The sequence below is a fragment of the Anas acuta genome, chromosome 3, assembly GCF_963932015.1.
Source record: "Anas acuta chromosome 3, bAnaAcu1.1, whole genome shotgun sequence".
NCBI classification, from domain to species: domain Eukaryota; kingdom Metazoa; phylum Chordata; class Aves; order Anseriformes; family Anatidae; genus Anas; species Anas acuta.
Window position 1 is genome coordinate 68,630,480 of NC_088981.1, and position 22,925 is coordinate 68,653,404.

The 22,925-nt window shown below is 36.7% G+C and overlaps 1 protein-coding gene across 4 annotated transcripts in view; it reads left to right on the top strand.

Annotated features, from left to right (window-relative positions):
* Nucleotides 1-22,925, top strand: part of HS3ST5 (heparan sulfate-glucosamine 3-sulfotransferase 5) — a 196,949-nt gene that overhangs the window by 85,275 nt on the left and 88,749 nt on the right. For all 4 annotated transcript variants that reach the window (XM_068677669.1, XM_068677666.1, XM_068677667.1 and 1 more), the window contains exon 2: nt 15,863-16,070. The gene's annotated coding sequence lies outside the window, so the exon portion shown is untranslated. The remainder of the gene's footprint in view (nt 1-15,862; nt 16,071-22,925) is intronic.

A 22,925-nucleotide genomic window follows, 5' to 3' on the forward strand; every position in this document is an offset into this window, starting at 1 on the left:
AGCTTCTCATCAACTAACACCCCCAGGTCATTCTCCTCAGGGCTGTTCTTAATCCATTCTCCACCCAGCCTGTATTAATACTTGTGATTGCCCTGGCAATACAGGACCTTGCACTTGGCCTTGTTGAACATCATGAGGTTTGCACAGGCCCACCTGTCAAGACTGTCAGGGTCCCTCTGTATGGTATCCTTTCCCTCCAGCATGTTGAGCACACCACACAGCTTCGTGTCATCAGCAAACTTGCTGAGGGTGTGTTCAATCCCACTGTCTATGTCATGGGCAAAGGGGAGACCAGGAAGTCAATAATTTCTTTTTTCACTTTCATTTTTAACACAAACTTGATTACTCCGAGTAAATGTGGAATTTAGGTATTTTTGAGACTGAAAGGTGTATTTAATATTTGGTCATTCATGGGCACTGGGTTGCTTTGAAAAAAAGATTCAGATCACATTTTAAACAACTAAATTTAGGCATCCACATGTAGGTATTCAGATGAAATAAATTTCCAAGATCTCATTATTGTCAACAGGTCATTAGTGAAAGGCTTAATACAGTCATTGGATCCTAGAGAGCTACCAGTAGATATTTACAGCAGCCAAAAGCATCATCACTGGTGTAAAAATACCCTCTCTCTGGCCACTTGGTCTATTCTAATGATGCTGATTAAAAGTTTCCTGCAAGACGTCACCTAATATCAAAGCCCTGAGGAACTAGCCCTTGCTTTTTAGGGATACATGTGTTTTTGTTTTTGTAGTTGTTTCATTTTGTTTTTCCAGATCCAATAAAAATTACTAATGAAAATTAGCCATCTTAAATAGCATTTATTGGGTATCTATTCGGCAGAAGAGCTATACTATTGAGATAAACTGCTGTAGGCAAAGAAATTCCATTAACATAAGTGCTCAAGAAAATGAACTGTTTATTCTAAACAAGTTTGTCTAGTACAGAAACACTTTTTTTTTGGTCATATTAAAAATTAACTAACTGCTCAGAAGACTAACTGCTCACATTTTATGAGGTTTGAGAGTTTTTTCATCTGCAAATCTTCGGTGCTCAGCCTTCAAAGAAGTTGTATAGTTGCATGTTATGTCACCCAGTATTTGGATAACAAGAGCACTGGGACAAGAGTGAGGTGCCTAAGAGAGAGGGGAGGTAGAGGAAGAAAAGAAAATATGTGATGAGGAAGATAGTCAGAAGACTCCTATTATTTGGGGGTAAGAGTTTTGTCTTCTCTTTGTTTTCATTCTGATCCCAGATGACTAAGACCATGGTGAAAGACACTGAAGGGGAGCAAAGCTACAGAAATATATATGATGGTGATATGCTGTCCTCAGTTGAGATAATGCATTCCTTTTCAGCAACTTGGAGGTTCTGAGGAAGGCACATTTGTGCTAAAACTAATACATTCTGCTAAGCAAACCTTACAGCACAGTCATGACTACACTGTTCCTTGAGACAGCTCTAATGCTTCTACATCATGTAGTCCAGCACATATGGCTCCAAAATTACCTTTAGACAGACAGTGGAGCAGAAAAGGAATATCTATCTGTGCCCACTGCTTAGGAAAGCCCTCTAATATTATGCAAGTTTCCCTTTCTGAAAGGCATACTAACATTTTACTGGCTGCAACATCCTAGGGACTTATGGCAATAGAATCAGCCAAAAAGTCCTGAGAAAGTCAGAGAAAGGTCACGAAAGACTAACATTGTTCCATCACTGTTGACCCTGCATTGTAAGTCAGGCAAGCTGAGACAGTTTGTTGCTGACGAGTTCTTCTACAAGGCAGTAAAGTAAAGTGTCAGATTGCAGAGAATGGGTGCTGCAAGTCAGTATTCAATAATGGCACCTCAAACATATTTACCTTTTTTTTTTTTTTTTTTTTTTTCTCACAGTCTTCCTCTCCCTCTTCTTGGAAAGACATCTGTAAAATCTGTGCTTACTATTAGTTTCTTCTAAGACCACCTTAGTTCTTTCATCCTTTGTGAACACAATGGAAATTCTGTGCAGGAGAACGCTGCCAAAAAGGGAGTTTTAGATGATGTGTACTGTGTCTGAAATGATATTTCTTCTGTCTCCTGGAAATGGTCCTTTGCTTCCCACAACACCTCACAACTCCCAGAGTACGTGTTCACCATCAACATTCATTTTTATGTTCTCTGAATGTGATATGGAACTCAGCTGATGTTCAGCCTTCCCCCACTAAACCAAGGATCCACTTTGTCAAGAAATCTAGCTGGACATGGTGGTAAAATGTGAAATGTGAAATAAGCATTTCTAAATAGGAAGACCAAAAAAAAAAAAAAAAAGTGCCAGAAATAATTGTTAAAAATTGTTAAATTCCTTTTAACATCTCAACATATGCAGATATCATTTTCATTTTCTGATTTCTTTTTCCAACCTCAATGCATTTTTCTAACATCTGTTTTTATTGGTCACGTCTTGTTGTATTCCTTTCTCATTTTTTCTCAGTGCTCTCTTCCTTGTAGGTTCACTGTAGTTACTGTGTTTTGCATACATCCATACCAAGTGCAGAAACTTGTTATCAATGTTGTCCAAAGATTGTACTCTCATAGTTTATACTTTGTCTCTAAATATTTCTTTCACCAGTAGGCAGTACTGAGGATCTAGTCTTTTTCTGTACAGTTTTCCCATTTAACCCATTCCCTATTTAACCTATTCCATATTTCTGGTGCTTTTAGTAGGAAGATTTTTACATGTATTCTGAAAACGAATACCACAGATCTGGTGTTCTGGGAGAACACACAATTACTAATCAACAGTTCAAGAGCAATTTTAGTATTAATTTACATCTAAGCAGAAACAATAAATTCTTGCACTGAATTAAGTTTTCTATGGGATACAAAACACCCAAAAAGTGTACTTCACAGCTGACATTTCATGCCATAATTATTATTTTGTAAATATACAGTAACACTTGTCAAGTATTACATAGGAAGACATTAGGAACCTTAAACGCGTGTAATTGCTATCATCAGATATCACCAACAACTTTGACTAAGATCATTTTTTAAATTGATCCTTAGCTCTCTAAGCCCGAAGTCTGACAAAGCAGTTCAGTTCAGGGAGATGCCCTGTTTAGAAAATATCTTTCATAAGATGATTGACGGTCATCACAGATTTTGAGGTTTTGCACTTATGATATTCCAAGCTCTATAGAAATTCTTTGAAGAATTCATCTTAGTATGTTTTCAGATTGTGCTGGAAAGCTACAATGTTACCTTCTGTCTTTAAAAAACGTCAGGTAACAGATTTGTTTCAACAAATTTTTAATAAGGTGGTGCTAGGACAAGAGAAAGAAGTAGTTGCCTACCAACTGATCTCATAAGTCTGTGTTCACTGTTTAACTACATGCTTTGTAGAGCTAAACCAGACCTTGCAAAAAATCCCAGAAGATCCATGAAAAAAAAAAAAAAATATATATATTTTGAGTTATACACGTATATTATTTACTACCATAAAGTTTCTGCACTTTTCATAATAAAATAGATCCTAGTTTATTAAAAGAAAAAAAAAATCAATAATGATTTTTTTTCATTACTTAGTTTTATCATTTAGTTCTGTCCTGTATGCAAGTGTCATATTAGACAAGCCAAACCTTCAAATAATCATGTTTCTAGAATGTTTCTACCAGCTGGTCTCAGAACTGAGGTTTCACTTGGGAAAATGTGAAAGAAATCCTAGGGGTCCTTCATGCAGTTACAGATGCACTGCTGGATCACTCAAGCTCACACAGCCCATGGACTGTATGTGTGTGTTGCCATGCAGCTCTGTTTTATACCACCCAGCCTCTTTGAAAACCTTATTTCCCTTTTGATAATATGGATGAAACAGTTCCCCATTTGTTGCAGCTTTACTGGTAGGCAAAGTAGAAGATCAGTACACAGCAAAGAATTTAGCTGATTTATCTGTACAAGCTGCATTTCACTATAGTAAGCCTGATATACTGTATTTCTAGATCCTACCTATTCCACCCAAAAGTGTCCTTTTTCTTACTGATGAGAAAAAATAAAATAAATAGAATATTGTTTCTTTAGTTTTTATCTGTCTTCTGAAGATATGAAAGCATGTTCAGAGAATATAACAAAAAGGTAAATAAAATGTGAGCAATATTATGGAACTATCACACACACACTAAAAAAAAGTTAGGAACAAATCACTGATTTCTAATCTTTAAATCCAATCAATTCAGCAACAGTATTGAAGGAAACATGGTTTAGTTGTTTTTTGTGTTGTTTTTTTTTTTTTTTTGGTCTTAATATTTTCTCCAAGACTTTTAGTAATCCTGAAGGAAAAGAGTACAATTATTGTTCTTTTGAGGACAGGTACAATAGGACACGAAAACAAAATAAAATAAAACAAAACAAGTTTTCTATATTATATGATATTATTCTGACAGGAAAAAAAAAAAAAGTGTTAAAAGAAGTTAAATAGATTTAAGAAAAAAAATCACGATTGACTACTTAGAAACTCTTGTATTACTTGTTACAGGGACTTTTTTATGATGATTCATAGCTTTGACAATTCAGCCTATTGATATCAAAACCACTTTGTGCAAGTGCTGTGTGTTCCTTTGTTCCTCTGACGATATGCAAAACCTTTCTTATACCACTCAGGATGTTCTACTTTTTGAACTTTGAAATTTCTAGCTTCAGTCACATATTTAATCCCTACATTTTATAAAACAACGTTTTAGGGTTGTTTTCTGCTGTTCCAGACAACACTAGCATAAGTAATGACAATATCTTTGTGGGTTTAAGTTTAAAAAGGTGTTTTTACTATCTGTTGCTGAAAACTACAATTATATTTTTTCTGTGTTTACATTCTGGATATGTTACAAAGTGACTATAATTATGTAGAAAAGAAAGTGATGATTATATGGTTGGCTTTTTACATTTCAAAACTATTAACATTTTATAATAACATTACATGTCTGAGTTACTCTTACTGAAAATTGAAGGGTACTGGCCTTAAATAAGGCTGTTCGTGGTATATTTAATGTCAAGTTCCAGCAAGCACTGCAGTGTCTCAGTTTCTACATGATTAGCACAGTGGATGATTTAGGCACCTAATAGGAATAAAAGCAAAATGACTTTGGAATATGAGTTTTTTTTGTTTGTTTGTATGTTTTTATTAAAGATATTAAATCAGCAAACAACTAGACATTGATTTTGTTTATCTGGCCTGGCAACCAACATTTCATTCAAATTTCACCCTCAGCTGGATTTTGATCACTGATAAAATAAGAATTTGAATTTGTATTATTGGTCAAGAAAGAAAAGCATGCAGGCAAATTGGGTATGTGTATATTATTAACTGGTATCTGGACAGGCAAATTAGTTTCTCTTGCATAAATTACTTTCATAGGTTGATCTGTTGCATAATAATTTTACACATGTGACACTAGTGAAAGAATTTTTAAAATGAAAAACACTATTTTATCTGACCATGTTATAGGTTCCAGTTCAGTTAAGGTGCAAGGTTATGACCAAGGAAACAAACATTTAGTAAAATGTTTTCTTTAAATACAGGCACAGCCATGACTCCTAGCCATGGTAGATTCCCAGCTTCTAAACAAAAGAAACTCAGTGCCTCTGACAAGAGGCAAGCAAACACACAGAGTGCCTGAGATTTTGCTCTCTTCAGTGAGGAGAGTATGTGAGACTCTCTGTTCATAAATTCTGTGTTCTGGATTGGGCAGTAGTGTCAAGCAAGTAGTTCAGCAAGTGCTTTGTTTGTTAAAAGAAACCCCAAAAAAAGAAATTTCAATAGCAAGAGAAAACTGTATCTTTAAAAGTGTTCTTTTTATTTTTTCCATACTCTTGTATGAAACCTTCTTTTCTTTTCTTTTATCAGCTTAGCTTTTCGTGAAAGCATAGAGTTCAAAATTTAACTGAGAACAAAATACAGAAAAAGCTTCTTTCCTAATGTCAAGATAATCTTTTAAACATAAAACCCAGAGGATAATTATAGGAATGTTACCTCAGAAACTGGGTCACTCACCACTCTTCTTAAGAAAAGTTGTATATTATGCTTCTTTTAGTCTAGAAGAAAAATAGAGTATTTTGATACTCTAAAGTAAAGGAATAAATAAATAAAAGAATCCTACTAAAACAGCAGGATAGATTGCAAATTATTTTAATTATTTCAACTCACCTGTTTTTTTCTCTGGTTTTATTTTGAAAACCTTTTTTTTTGTTTGTTTGTTGGTTTTTTGTTGTTGTTGTTGTAGTTATTTTTTGAGATTGAGCCAAATAAACACTTTTTGTTATTCTTTCTTCCTAAATGCTGATGATGAACAAATAACTTTGTTTGTATCTGGAGTCATATAATAAAACTCCATAACTTGTTTCCCAGTTGCTTCCATAGGTTTTCTAAACAACAGAAGTTGTTTGTTTTTTTCCAGAACACTTTCTGTGTTTTTCTTTCTTCATGTCTATGTCATTGATTGTCTCAATCCATAGTATGGAGAGGAACAATTGTGAATTTCTGAATTTCTTATGTCCTCCTCTTCTTGTCCTCCTCGCCCAGCTCAAAGTATAGATGCTCATTTGCTAGTTCAATACTTCTGCTCCCCTGGAGAAAAGCTAAATAAAAAAAAAAATAATAAATTAAAAAAAAAAAAAAAAGACATTGCTTTGGTAAATAAATGCATCATTTTTTAGGTCAGACCCTCATTACTGGAAATCAATGTATCATCATTGACTTCCGTGGCGCTATGGCAAATTACATCAGCTCAGTCTATATGAAGTGATGATATTTGCATTTGTTGAGGCTTTGAACAAGAGCTGTAACTCTTTCATATGGAACAGATTTGTTGCACTGGGAGTTCTTAAGATATTCAGTTTGGAGTGTTTGGAGTTTGCTGTTTTTCAGATTCTCAATAGTCCTATAGAGTATCTTATTACTTGCTCTGCTGGGATTTCCTAATTAGCAATCATGAGAAGGAATTATTTTGAATGTAGTAGAAACTGATGCACCTTTGTCCATTTTGCACATTTTTAAAGTGAATCTTTTGGATCAGAAAAGTGTCTATAGAAAATAATGAAATGACCACATCTGTTATACCTGAATTCTTGAATCTAAAAGTTTGTCTATACAAGTACTCATTTGAGAGATACAATTCATTTGCATAAATGTATTTGTGAATAAGATTATTCTTTTGTCTTTTCAACAAAAGCTGGTTTGAAAGGTTTAAGATTTTGACCTCCAAAATGCAGAAAAATATTTTTCCTAAATGATTTTCTTTTTTTTCACTATGTCTAATTTTAAGCTTATTTTATGGCTAATCATTGACCACATGAATGACCATGGGGCTTGTAACTGGTGAGCAAGCTGAGCTTCAGAAGAATGTGAGTGGAAGTTATCTGCATGCTGTGACAGCAATAAGCCCAAAGGCACAGCCTTCTGTTCTGAAGAAATAAGGTTTAGGTTCTCTGAACCACCTGTCTCTTTACAAAAGAATGTAAAAAAATAAGAAAGCACTTTTTGACATGGATCTTCTCAAACATTGATTTAAGAATGCTTTTTCTGCATCTTTCTGAAAATATTCCTCCTAATAAATTAAGTACTCATAAACAGAATAAACTTAATAGAATAACCTCTTTCTCATATGTCTGTCATTTCGTACATGCACTGAGACCATACATGGCCATAACTACCTGAGCTCACTCTTGAACTCTATTGCCACTGCTGGAGTATTATATGAGGTGCTGGTAGTGTCATCTATACCTGCTCAGAGCTGGGCTACTGGACTTGGCTGCAAATACATCTATGACTGGCTAGTATTTAATTCACTTCTGACAGATGATTTTATTTTGATGCTTCAAGATACTAGAGGCAGAAGTAGAAGATTTGCTGAAATTCGGTAGTGTCACTTTAGCCTGAGTGAAAGAGAGTCCCACAAAACTGTTCCCATTTGCTGGTATCCAGCAGCTATCTCTGACATTCATTGTGGTCTTTGCTGCTTAATGCAGAATGGTTACTGATTACTTTTTTGGGTCACACAGTGGCAGATCAAACCAATGTTGTCCCTGGCAGTGCTCAAGACCAGGTTGGATGAGGCCCTGAGCAACCTGATCTAGTGGGTGGCTAGGGGGCAGGGGGGGTGTAACTGGATATTTTTGAGGTCTCTTCCAAAATAAGCTATTATATGAAATGATTCTATGATAAGCCCAACGACATTTTGTTATCTGATGTGACTTTTGTATGGTCACTAAAGCCCATAGTAAAGTGAGCATATAAGAACCTCAGCTTTCGTTGAAGAAATTAAAATGTACCTCCTGTTTCAGGAAAATTAAAACCTAGAGAGCCTGTCCTGTTTGCATGGAGAAGATTTGGTCACCAGAAAAGAACAGAAAATAATGCCTGTTTTATTACAAGGTAGTGGGAAATTTTGTTCTCTGTTTATTTTAATTCAAACATATTTATTATTATTATTTTTATCCACACATTATTGTTTTGCTACAACAGTGGTGAGAACAGGTAGGAAAATGTATATTCTGTGTGTCCTTAGAGCTCATGGGTACATGAACTTGTAGATCACATGCAGATCTAAATCAGTGTGCTTTATGTCCAGCTGGAATGAGGAGCTAGCAAAGTCTTCTTAATTCTTACACTCCTTTTGCAAGATCTCTGCAAAATATTCATATTAATGTAAGTGGAAAGGCTTTTACCACAAAAGATACAGAAGGGTTGCCTTTAAGACTTCTTGGCACCATCATGTAACTTGTAGTTTAATAGATTAATTAGGAGAAGCTATGGCTGAAAACTAAAGCTGAAAGAGCAGATTTGTTGACCGAGCTTTGTGGCCAAAAAAACCTTCTATGCATCTGCAGGAGCTCCACCACATTTCTGTACAGCATGCTGAAACATTACCACAAGTGATATTATTTCAATATATTTACATTCTGCTCATTTCAAGTTGCTGTGTTGTCCTTACCACACTGGTACCTGAACACCCTAAATATATACATTTAATTTACAAAACTGACATGCATGAGATGTAATATGCTTACTTACTAACACTACTTGGCTTCTAAAAACAAAACAAAACAAAAAACACAGAAAGTGTTTCAAATAATCTTGTTCATATGATGTTTAATGGAAAACATTCACCAAAGTGGGGGAAAAAATATATATATATATTCAAACATTCATTTTCCTTTCTTGGTGAAGCAGCTTCTGTCACTCACTTCCCTTTCCTTGACAATCTTCATTTATCATATCCCTCTTTTTCATTTGTTTTCCCAGCCTTCCTATCAGTTTCAGCTGATGAAACACCACGCAGCAATTGGTAGTGGTCTGTTCTAGAGGATCCGTTGTTTTTTACAAGAGCTGGCAACATCATGTGAATGGAAATAAGACTGGAACTGTTCCCATTTGGGGAGTGTTATCAACTGGGGGGAGCTTAAGATGACCCTGTTTTCATTTGAATTGCTTTCTCAATTTTTAATGAGAACCATCACCCCCATCACTCTTTTTTGAAGAAAAAAGAAAAAAAAAAAAAAAAAAAAAAAAAAAACAGATTTCTTAAGCAGCATTGGATAGATTCAATGCTTTCTATTGTTCTCTATAACTACCTGAAAGGAAGTTGTGGGGATCTGGGGGTCAGCCTCTTCTTGCAGGCAACTAGCAATAGGACCAGAGGGAATGGCCTCAACTTGCACCATGGGAAGTTCAGGTTGGAAATTAGGAGACATTTCTTCTCAGAAAGAGTAGTCAGGCATTGGAAGGGGTTTCCCAGGGAGGTGGTGGCATTACTGTCCCTGGGGGTGCTTAAGGAAAGGTTGGGTGTGGTACATAGGGGCATAGTTAGTAGGTAGTACTGGTGGTAGGGGAACAGTTGCACCAGATGATCTTGGAGGTTTTTTTCCAACCTTACTGATTCAATGATTCTATGATTCTGAGATCATATGCATGTGAAAATGAACAAGCAAGTTAGCTCAGTATTTTTCTAGATTAATACTGTTCTCATTCTTCCAGGTAACCACAAAGAACAGCAGGCCACCTTAGAGCAGATAGTTATTTATTTATTGATTAATTTTGCATAAGACAGGATGGTATATTGCAGCTGTCTGAGCGAAGTATGTATGTGTGTCTGTATTTATTTATTTATTATTCATTTTGTATTCTTAAGTAAAGCAAATATAAGAATGGGGAATTGTATCTCAATAGGCATGATGCTGATCTTTTTTGTACCAAAGTAAATCAATAATATTTTTACCAATGTCAGTACAGCCACATCAGTAAAATTCTAGTGGGAGTAGAGAATATGGAACAGTATCTCTGTAAAGAATAATGAAAAATTGCAGTGGGAATCGATGTGCTTTAGTATCTCTGCAGGAAATCAGTTGGGTTTGGTATTTTAGATAGCTGAATAACAGAAACTTTTAATTTAATTAATAAAAACTGAGTTAATTAATTTGACATGTGACAAGAGAACACTGTGAAACTTCAACCATGTCATCTGAGACTGGACTGAATACCTCTGGTCTGGAAAGGAAAAATACTTTTCAAATCTGCTGTTAATATGAAAATGGTTGGCAGCATTTGGGCAGGGATGGGAACTGACATAAAAGCAAATTGGAAATAAAGACTGCTGCTCTGTCTCAAATATGGCTGTTATGTGGTATAGAGCAATTCTTCTGTGTGTGTTTATTAAGGAAACCAGGAAATGGCAAGATAATTCTATTAGCACAGGCAACTTTTCTGCATTCATCACGACTGACAGTGTCTCAGTGTAAAATCCGCTTCTGAAAAGGTGGTCATTTGGGTTGTTTAAATAACTGACTGGTTAATGATAGGATGTTTTAATGGTTGTGCAGATACACAGTGAATACATACCCACAGCACTACCTCATGCACCTGGCAGTTGTCCTTTGGCATGCCTATGGAAAACTCCTGCCTCTCCACCAGCTGCAGACATTGCATGGGGCTAGCTGCAAAAGCCAAGAGAGGAGGGGTCTGCAGGCAAGATGCTGAGATCAAAAGACACTGCCTTTGGGCAAGGGGTATTTAATCAGATCCCAGGAGGTTCTATACAGGATTAGATTGTTTTTACTGCCTGTCTGGAAATGTAATAATATCATTCCCAACCAGATACATAAAGAAGTGAAGCTGATGAAAACACGGGTGAAACAAATAAGTCATCCAGTCAGAGAAATTAGAGCTAGAAAATATAAATTAATCTAATTTATATGCTTAGCAGCTTAGGGAGGGAAGGTGGTAAAGGAGAGCCATTTAGCTCATTTTATGATTGGCTTGTGCTTGATACAACTGCATCCCCAAATGAGAAAGAAAATTTAAATGAGCAAAGGGTATTGAAAAGATAAGCCATGCATGTTCTATGCAATACTTGCATAGAGAACATATTGACTGCTCTCTAAAACCTGTACATCTTTGTGAGTCAGCTCAGGTCTGCAAATAGTATAGTTAAGTTTGCATGAGGTTCGGGATTTCGAGTACTTCTGTGTGGACTTCACTCAGAAAGATAAGAAACTCTTTCCTCTGTAGAAATACCCAAGATTTTGTGGGAAGCTGTTCTGCAGCAGTGTTTGATCTGCCACAGAAACTAGTAGCTCTTCTCAGCAGAGTTATCTGTGGGGTAAAATGCTTCAGGCAAGAGGCCTTAGGGCATCTCTTGTCCAACCTCCCACTGAAAGCAGATAGCTCAAACTTGTCCTGCTGAGCTTTGAATATCTCCAAGGATGGAGACTCCATAACCTGTCTGGGCAACTTGCTGTAGCTTACCACCTTCATGGTGTTTTTTGCTTTTTTGTTTGTTTGTTTGTTTGTTTTTGTTGTTTTTTTTTTTTTTCTTTTTTTATTTAGGCAAAATGTTCTGTGCTGTAACTTGTGACCGGTGCTTCTCATCTTGCATCTGTGCACCTCTGAAGAGGGTCTGGTTGCATTTTCTCCACACCTTCCCCTTACATGACAGCAGTCTATGTCTTCCTTTGGCCATCCCTTCTTAAAGATGAACAAACTTTGTTCTCTTTGTTTTGTTTTGCCTTGTATGTCCTGTGCTCCAGTAATGGATCTTCTGTTGTTCTTCTGGACTGGAGAAAAAAAAATCCAGAAAAATTGAATATTTGGAAATTTCAGTTAAGAAAATATAACACACCAATTATACAAGAACAATTTACACACTGCTTAACATGAAAATAATGAAGAACTTGCCTGTGACCTTGAACTTATGGGTCAGGAAAGACAGGGTACTAATACCATAGCAATGACGAACTCCTAGTGTTGGTTTTTTTCTGCTGTTCTCTTCCACTTGCAGGCGGTATCAGGTAAATTTAGTACATGGCAATATCTAGGAAGTAAGGCTGAAGAGATGGAGCAACAGATATCAATATTTGTTCAGGCTCTGAAGGGAAAAAAATCAGTACTTATGATAATATATACAGACTTTATGCTCATCATCTTGCCCATAAATAATGGGCATAAATAATTCATTCAATGTTATGAATGCATGTATTTGAATATATATGAACATAGGAATACATTATTATGAGAAATATCTTCAAAACAAATGTCTCTATTTTAAATATAAGCACCTAAACTTCATTCATGAAATCTTTGAGGTAGCTTGTTTGTTTGTAGTGTGCTGATGGGTATGTGCGAGTTCCACTGATCATCTTCCTCCTCTTACTGTAACACAAAGCTGCCAAGGGTCAATATCATTTGCAGACTGCCCTTTCCAGAAAGTGTGGTGTACCTCTGCTGCCAGGGCTGTGACATGAACAGTGTCACAGATCCATCTAATCCTTGTGCCATTTTACGCTGTCTCTCATGTTAGTGTCATAGAAAGGCATCTACCTGCACACAGGCTTGGATGCTGAACCACTGGCTGCTCCCTTGTCTGACTCACATGGAAAACAGTTTTCCTGCTTAGCAAATCTACATTGGTCTTCTGTCTGCAGTGGTGTCTACTCCAAGAAGTTTTCTATTTATTTCCTCCATGAACTAGTGATCACCTCACAAAACTGACTAATTTCTGTTGTGCTAAATTCACATTAGCAGAGCAGCTCCTCTTGTCCCAAGTAGCAAGTTGCACTGAAAAATTATTTCAGAGCTGGTGCACAAGAAATCACATAAACTGTATGTGATACATGTGTATAGTATATGTGGTGTATATATAGAGTATGGTGTATTAGAGGTATATACATAAACTTTTGTGGTACTTTGAGCTTCATTCAGGTATAAATGAGGTTTTGTTTGTTGTACTCTAGGAACGTATTTTGAGAAAGTCGATCCATGTATGTTTCATGTTCGTTTTTCCTCTTAAACCATACATTACAACCTTGCTATTTCAAACTACTTCCTCAAGATATTTACTGCATATTTTATTTTTTTTGAAGTACTTTTAGTTCAGATTTAGAATTTTTTGACTTATGCATAGAAAGACACAATGCACTAGGTTGACACATTAGGAACAAATTACTCAGCATGGTATGCTGACATCACTTTTTGACTGACAATTCAACAGGAGCAACAGGAGGTTTATATATATTTTGAAATTTCAACACTTTAATATAATGCATTTAGCAACATGTATTACACATTGATGCAAATAGTCCAAGCCAAGTCACACTGAATCTGCGCTCAAGAGGAAAAAAGTATATTTTTGAAAATACAGGTTGCTAGTATTTGCTTTCTTGCTGTGTTGCTTGGAATTCATTCCACTCCACAATCAAAATTTAACTTGGAACTGAAAAGCTAGTGATGAACACGGTGCTGTGGTGATCATGATGACATATCATGGCTTCACATGTATCTAAAACATTTTGAATAACAGCTGAATGTGTACTAGGTGGCGTGTCAAAATTCACAAGAATGGAGGATGGGTTCCCTTAGAATAACTGTGCTTCACCCATATGTGGCAAGTGGAAGAAGCAACCTATAGAAATTCTTCTGAGATTTCATCAAGAGTTCCTTGACTGTATGCAGTGAGCTCTGCAGGTCTGTGCTGGAGGGCTTACCAATGCTACTGCCCTAAGTCAACCTGTCAGGAAGGTTTACCCCAGAGATTCAAACACTGGAAGCCCCGAGTTCTTAAAAGTTAGGGCAGCCTGACTGTGAAGGTTGGACATTTCTAGGGACATTATTCTGAAAATGATTTTCACTGATCAGGGAGCAGCCAGGAAGTGGAGATCTGTGCAAGCAAGCATCCCAGATATTTCAGATATTTCATATTTCATTTTCCTTTGTCCTCAATCCCATTTATTTAGTTCTCTGTATGTGTTTTTGTGGCATTCATGGCAAGTTCATCACTTTTGTGGAGACCAGCTCTGACTGTGACTTGAGCCTCCCTGAACATCCCTGATATGTAATGCCAGGACAGCCTCTTCAAAGTCAGGGAAGAAGCTACAGCTGTTCTGTGTGCTGTTTTCACAGCAGTGTCTAGAAGGAAATGTAAACAACTGACTGCTTTTTATTCACCTGAACTGTTTCATAGCTTCCAGTTAAAACACTGAGATGTGAAACGTTTTAGAAAGATGAACATGAACTAGTGTGCATCCTTCTAAGTATGGTTCATTTGGTCTTAGACTTTAGGTTGTTACTACTGTAAGTTCATAGTGATAAGTAAAAGAAAAAACTTCTATCCTTTGAGATTTAGTGCCTTCTGTCCCACTCTGTTGAGGCAGCATGTATGATTCTATCATGGTTTAATCTAATGCATTTTGTTTTACATTGCAATGGACTAGGCATATGCACATGATCAGTTTTAGTGCATTATTTGAAGGAGAGTAACTCTGATCTGTGGAGAATGGTCAGTTCTTAAAATGTACAATTGTTTAATTGCTTTCTATTTTCTGAACTGAAAAACAACAACAAAAACAACAGAACAACAAACAGAATATTTCTTTTTAAATACTGTATTTTTAGAATCAGGAAACTCCCATCTTTTCTTGTGTTTTATAAGATTTCTTGCAGAATACTTTCTTGTCCTTGAAACAAATATATATATATATATATTAAAAAGTGAAAATAGCAAGTTCAGAGAAGGAAACAAGTAGGTATACATTTCAATGGTTGGAGTTCACAGAACTAGATGCAGGTGCAGCCATACCTGTAGCTAAAAGAAGGGAGATTTAGATTAGATGATAGGAGGAAATTCTTCACTCAGAGAGATAAGGCACTGGAGGTTGCCCAGAGAAGCTGAGGATGACCAATCCCTAGGAGTGTTCAGAACCAGGTTGGATGAGGCACTGGGCAACCTGATCTAGTGGGTGGCATCCATGCCAATGGCAGGGGGGTTGGAACTGGATGATCTTTGAGTTCCCTTCCAACCCAAGACATTCCATGATTCACACAGCTATGTAGAGTTATCACTCTTATTAAGGAGCCTGGTGCAGGAACTAACTTAGGCTTGTGTAAACATTTATGTATTGTAGGTGACTCCTCTTGAATAGTTTCTAATGAGACAATACCCTTTGCTTTCAATTCAATGAGCTTTTGAAATGCTTTTAATTCATTAAGTGACTGAGCGAGGATTAGCTCTCTTGATAGAGAGCAGTGATACATTTACACCAATTTACACACAATTTTCTGTTCTTGGGAATGTTTCTTGTTTGGGTCTTACTGTTACGAAACACATACGCTATAATTTTTCTTCCCTTTCACTTTCCTCCCTAAAATGTCCTCCAGATTCCTGTCTGTCAATATTTGCAAGATATCGAGACAGTACTTTCAAAAACTTGAGTGGGCAATTACTACCTGTGGGACCCTGCTGCACAAAATTTATTTTAGATCTTAGAGAGAAATAATTTATTTTATTTATTATTTATTTCATTAATTATTTTCAAACATGTTACTAGCATCTTCTCTTTTCATACAGGCTCAGCAAGTTGTATACCATTTCAGCAGAGATGTTTGATTTTTCGATCTGCGTATCTGGAGTTTCTTTATGCCTTCACCGGTCTTTTCAGTAACCACTAAAGACTTCTTGAGACTGAACACTGGAACAGATGTGTTAAATTCTTCCTGAATGTTCTTCATCAAAAGTCGATGTACTAGACTTTCTGGATGTGCACAAGGACACAAAGGTTAGTGTACTACTTAAAAGGCTAAATTTTCAGGACTGATTCACTGACCCATAACCAGCTCAAAATATATTTCTATTTGTGGCTTACACAAAGGCACAGATTGATAAAATGGTGAATGAAGTCATATATATAGTGGAGACTATGCTTTAAAATGCCAAGGAATAAATTTAGGTAGTGATCTAGTCCAACTTACAGCCTTCTATATGACTTGCTAGTAGACAAGAGCAAGCTCTACACATGCTCTGAGCTTGATTACTGTCAACCATTTCTGCTATATTTTTTCTGAGCTTGAGTTTAGTCCATGGCAATCACATTCATCTGATTAATGACTGGTAAAATGGGAGGAGGAGAGTATTCTGCTTATCTCTGTTCACATGACAGCCCTCATTTACAGTCAGTAGGAATATGGGGGTAGATGTTTTTCTGTGTGTATATTTACTTCCTCTAGATGACATGTGGGGACAGGGGAATACTGAAAACATAGATAATGCATCAGGAAAATCAAAATTCTTCCTCATATCAGCTATACATTTCCTGTAAATTGTGATATTTTATTAAAATGCTTTATCTCATTGTTGATTTCTGTTAAAATATCTTATAATCTATGGGCATTAATCTATCTTCACTACTGCAGGAAATCACCCTTGATCAGAACAATTCAGTGACATAATGCTGTATGACTGAAAATGTGGAATAAACCATTGTGCAAACAGATATATGCTCAGAAAGGTGATGGAATGTGTGTGTATGTGTGTGCATATCAAGTGATGTCTCAGGCACGTAACTGACAAGGAAAGTAGCAAGATCATAAAGATACATGAGGACTTTCAGCACCATAACCTTATGGGGGAAAAAAGGCTATGTTTATAATTATGTGGATAATTATATGTACCGTAGAGAAGAAAGTGAACAGTCATGTAACTTTGGCTTTATCTATGAATGCCATCTGTTTTTCATCTTTCTCAGAATATTCTTGAGGATTTGCTCTATGTGGGTAAAAAGGGAGAAAAATCCTTTTCAGTCTTTTTATGTTAACCTTACCTTATTTGATTTGTTTTGTGTTTGTTTGTTTTTGTTTGTTTGTTTTTCTAATAATTAGTTTTACAAATTTATTTTGTTCATATTAATCCTCCACACAATGAATTAAAATGTTTTCAGGAACACCGTTGGATAAAATAGATAGTACTCAATCTTGATGCATTTGGAACTACATGGAATAAATTTAACTTTCTCATGTTTTTGTGGAGGGATTCTAGTGATATCATCTGCATAATAGCTTTCTAATCTATCTCATTCTGTCTGCTACTTTACCTAGCATTTCTGTGTGTATTCTAAATGCCTACTCTATAAAGTAAATAGAAGACAAAAATATCATCCTTCATCAAAAGGAATTTTTTCCCAATTGACACCAATTGTCTACTCCAGATAGAAGAGGAAAAAAATTAATAATGCAGTTTTGCTTCATCTAAGTTCTACTGAAGATACTGAGAGTTTTTGTAATGGTGTTCAGTAGAAGCAAGAACGTGGGTACAAAAATACAGACCCCATTTAAAAGTAGAAGGTTAAGAGAGCTGCAAGACTTGGCAAAGATTCCCATACGAAGGAGTGCTATGTAGTGCCCTCACTGTAGTGCCAAAGTATTTCCCAAGAAAGCCAAATTCATATAGGAGATCTACCTATTATAGCTTTAATGTATAGACTGAGTTTTTACATCTTTTATGCATGTATATGTACAAAGCATGTTTAAAAGAGGTGAATATCTCACACAGTTGCAGGTCAAATGTCAAAAGTGTTGTGAACTCCATTGCATTGCACTGCATGTGGGTTTGAACTTTTGTTTGGGGAATGTGTAATGTGCATTTGTGTGTACTGTTCATTATACAAAACATACAGAATTACATGGTCTTCAAACTCAGTACAACTATTTACAGAACCTTCCTATATTAGGACACGTAATGCTGAAATATCCTAGGTATCTCTAATTTTGCCTTACAGCATTGTTACTACAGCACACGCTTATTAATACCAATATATAAATTTGGACAGTAAATTATGCAAACAAATGGTTTATTAATAATTTTTATTGATTTTGTAGTTCATGCTACTACAGACATTACAGATGTTACAGATGTTTAATAGACCGGAGAACAAACTTTCTTTGATAGGTAATGGATATGTCCATTTAAGCAGTGCAAATCAAAATGAATGAGCTAAATTCTCTGACTGGCTACAAAATCAGTAGAGTTTCACCCATCTGAATTTTCCATGACGAATTCTGCTACTGGCTTTTTCATTTTGTAAGAATACAAGTGAAGCTAGCGTTTTTCACAAAGCTCCACAGAAGCTTAGGTAACAAACGTAATAAATTACCTTGATGTAAATGAAAAAATGATGGATATGTTGAAATGAGTATCTAGCTTACTAAGTGAAAAGAAACTGGGCATTTAGTGAAGAAATGCACATGCACATACACACACAAAAAGGTATGATAGCTCATGAGGTGGGAATGTTAGGCATAACCCCACATTTAAAATGGATCCTGGACATTTTCTGCATGTAGACTAAGTCCTGGAGGCAACAAAAGCCTCATGGAGGATGAGAGTGTCATCCCCTTACTTGAGGAAGACAGATGTCACTGTCATGGGAGGTTGATCTAATGAGCAGAAAAAGGATTTCTACTGTCAGCTGTATTTTTTTTTTTTTTTTTTTTTTTTTTTTTTTTGTGGGAAAAACAGAAGTGATATATCCACCACTTCAAAGTAGGTCAGAGATGTGAATCCTAATCCAAAACAACATGACTGAAACTCAACATAAGGTGTTTTGAGTTCTAGAAAAGGGGTTATATTTAAGCTACGTCTCTGCCCTTGTCATCACCTTTGCCTGGCTTGTGACTCTCCTGAGAACCATCTTTCACACCAGAGTAACCACATTTTCCCCTAAACCATTATGTCTCAGCAAACCTAAACCTACATATTTGTAGCAGCAAAACAGGCCTTGGACATTAGTTTGAGCCCTGGTTCATTAGTTTGAGCCCATCCATCCCATCTGTTCACATGTTCCCCAGCAGCATTTTCCCACACAATCCCATGCAATATCCTATCCAAGTATGGGATAGGGATAGATTCCAGGAAGCAGATAAGAATACAGCTACCTAGTTTGGGGATGGAAAGACAGGATCACCTGCATACATATATGTCTTTATACATGTATGTATATGTTTTAGCTTACTAGTGTTTTGAGCATCATACCCATTAGTTGATTTTGATGAAATGTTTATATTATGATTTCCTTTGTACAAAATAAGAAAGTTGTCAACATGAAATTTATTTCAGTGATGAAGGGTTACAGGGAGATACAATAAGCTTTATCAATATTATAATTAAATAATTAAGATCAAAGTATAAAACCACGAATTCTAGATGCTTCTGTCAAAAATAACAATATAAAACAGCTTTTACTAGAGGATATATAGAGGGTATATAGCTTTCTTTTTTTTTTTTTCCATAATTTTAGTCACATACAGTTTCAAAATTATTTGACTTGAGAAAACGTGGGCATTTTTACTCACTAAAAAAAAAAAAAAAAAAGTATTTTAAACAGCAGGATGTAATTTCAGACTATTTGCAGTCAAGAGGCCTCTGCTGAGCAAAATACTCATTCAATTTAGGAATGCAGATTATAATAATTTTCCTATCTCTCTCACAGCAGGATTCCTGCCATCATTCTGAAAACTCATAGGTTGCAGTATCGAAAGACTAGCTAACTTCAGTTCCAGGTAACACATGCTTCAAGCGTATTCTCATTAGCTCAACTTAGTTATAATGCAAAGCTGCTTAGTTTCACCAAGCGAAATGGGATACACTTAAATTGCCTCATCTAATATAATACTCCTTAATACATGCAAAGTGGTTTATGATGGCAAAGCTTGTAGAGCATGAAAATCAGCAGGGAAAGTAAGTTTTCTGACTCAGACTGTCAAATAGAAGTCCTATTTTGTATCATTTCTTTTTTAAAGAGGTTAAGAATAAGGCAGGAGAGAATGGAGTAAGAAATAGTCTAGAAAAATGTAAATTTAGTACATTAACCTTTTTAATACATCAGCTCTACTAAGCAAGAAAATTGTAAAGTAAAGCTCTTCTTTCAGTAATGCCTTCTGTACCATAAAATTAAATGTAAAATGCATAGTGGCCAAAATATATTGCAGTAGGAAATAATATTCTTTATTCTGTTTTATATTGTGGACCACGTTTCCATTTGCTAATAACATTAATTTGGCTTCCTGTAGTTAATTTGCAAGGACTTTTTAATTTCAGACTTTGATAAAGAATTATTTATCTTTCTTCTGCCTTTAAGTGCCAAGTGAACATATTCCAATCTTGTATACCTTGCAGACACAAAACCTCATTCCACTAGGACCCAAAAACAGCAGTGGTAAAATTGTTTTTTTCTTCCTAATATCCTGCACCTGTAGCCTGACCACAGGGCTATAAATCCTTTTTATACACCTCTTTCCAATGCTTCCAGAAGACTGTTCAGAGAAGGGCTAAGCTGCTGCAGGCTCTGCAGATGACACCCAAATCTATATCTCATTTTCCACAGATGCAACCAGAGCCATCACAAAGATGTTGCATTGCCTAGAGGAAAGTGGCTCCTGGAGAAGAGCATCTGGCTCAGATTGAGCTTGGGTGAGATCCAGACAATACTGTTTGAAAGCCAGAAATGATCTAGACAGCCAGTTTAGCAAGATTTCTAGGCGAATGCCTTTGAGCATTGAGACTCTCATTTCCAATGAGACTATTCATATCCTTGGAAAAAGCAGGGTTAAGAATGTTGCTCAGCTGCGGCTCCAAAGAATGAACCAAGAAGAACTCTTCCCAATCCTCCAAACATAAGTATCTGCAACACAGTGGTATTTTTTTTAATATTTTTTCTTAGATTTTTACCAAGTTTAGAAAATGAGGCAGCAAAAGTGACAAAGTCTTGAAAACACTTCTGTGCCTCTAAGACAAAGGCCTCTATCAATAGAGAACTGTGTACATGTTGTAAGTGTTTGATCTAAATCATTGTATCCAGGGCTGGTACACTCTACAATATAAGAATACTGCTCCTGAATTGCAGTGTCTCTATAGCTCCCAATCTGTTTGCATAATGCATCTCTTCTATCTATTCAAGTGAGTTTTTAGGGTCTGTACGCACTGCAGAGTACTTTAACAGAATCACAGAATCACGGAATTGAAGGGGTTGGAAGGGACCTCAAAAGATCATTGGGTCCAACCCCCCTGCCAAAGCAGGTTCCCTAGAGCAGGCTGCCCAGGTAGGTGTCCAGACGGGCCTTAAATATCTCCAGAGAAGGAGACTCCACAACCTCCCTGGGCAGCCTGTTCCAGTGCTCTGTCACCCTCACCGTGAAGAAGTTCTTTCTCATGTTGGTGTGGAACTTCCTGTGCTTTATCTTGTGACCATTACTCCTTGTCCTGTCCCCACAAACCACTGAAAAGAGGTTGGACAAAGAATTTTTCTTTCTGAAGTTCTGTATATCTGCTAACATCAAGTCTTCTATACTTTGTGGGAGGATGGTGAAAGACAGGTGACTTAAACACTGGGAGGTCATACAAACATCCCTCATCTGTGAAACACGACACAACAGTAGGAACCTATTGAAATCAATAACTGGCCAGTAGAGGTGAAAACATACATGAAAGCTAGTAAATTATAGAATCATTGAATCATTCAGGTTGGAAAAGACCTCTGAGATCATCTAGTCCAATCTTTAACCTAGTACTAAAAGTCCACCACTAAATCACGCTACTCCACGCTACTATGTTCTACATCTACACATTTCTTGAAAACCTCCTGGGATGGTGGCTCAACCACTTCCCTGGGCATCCTGTTTCAATGTCACACAATTCTTTCAGTAAAGAAATGTCTCCTAATATTCAACCTAAACCTCCCTTGATTCAACTTGAGGCCATTTCATCTTATCACTTGGTGCTTGGGAAAAGAGCCCAATACCCTCCTCACCATAGCCTCCATTAAGGTAATTGTACAGAGAGATAAGGTCTCCCCTGAGCCTCCTTTTCTCTAGGCTAAATAATCCCAGTTCCCTTAACCACTCTTCCTAAAACCTGTTTTCTAGAAAGTACTAGAACTACTCCCCAGGCAAGACCACAGGAGAATGTATATCCTCTCTCTCAGCTGCTGGAATGCATCAGTGAAAAGCTACAGGCATCTTTAAGGAGGACAAATAACTGTAAATCTGTTGATATGTGGTGGTTTTATTCAGGTGGACAGACAAGTTTCACCACAACTGCTCTCTTACTCCCCCTCCCCAAAGGGAAAGGGCAAGAAAATACACTACAATAGAGCTCGAGTTGAGATAAAGACAGTGAGATCACTCAACAATTATTGTCATGGGCAAAACAGACTCAGAGTAGGGAGATTAAAGAAATTTATTACCTATTCACAGAATCACAGAATCACAGATATTCCTAACAAGATAGAGAAATGAGAAACAAAGGAAAACTAAAAACATCTTCCCTCCATTCACCCTCTTCCACCTCCTTCCTCCAAGCAGTGCAGTGGAATGGGGAATGGGGATTGGTGTCAGTCTATAGATTTTTGTCTGTGCCATTCTTTCACAGTACTTACAACTTCCTTCACTTCTTCTCTGCTCCAGCATGGGGACCCTCCCACCGGACGCCACCTTTCCCAAACTGATCCTGTGTGGGCTTCCCACAGGCAGCAGCTCTTCAATAACCACCCCAACATGGGTCCGTACCAGGGGGTCCATCCCCCAAGAGAAACTGCTCCAGCACGGGTCCCCCACGGGCAGCAGCTCCCCCCAGACTCCCTGCT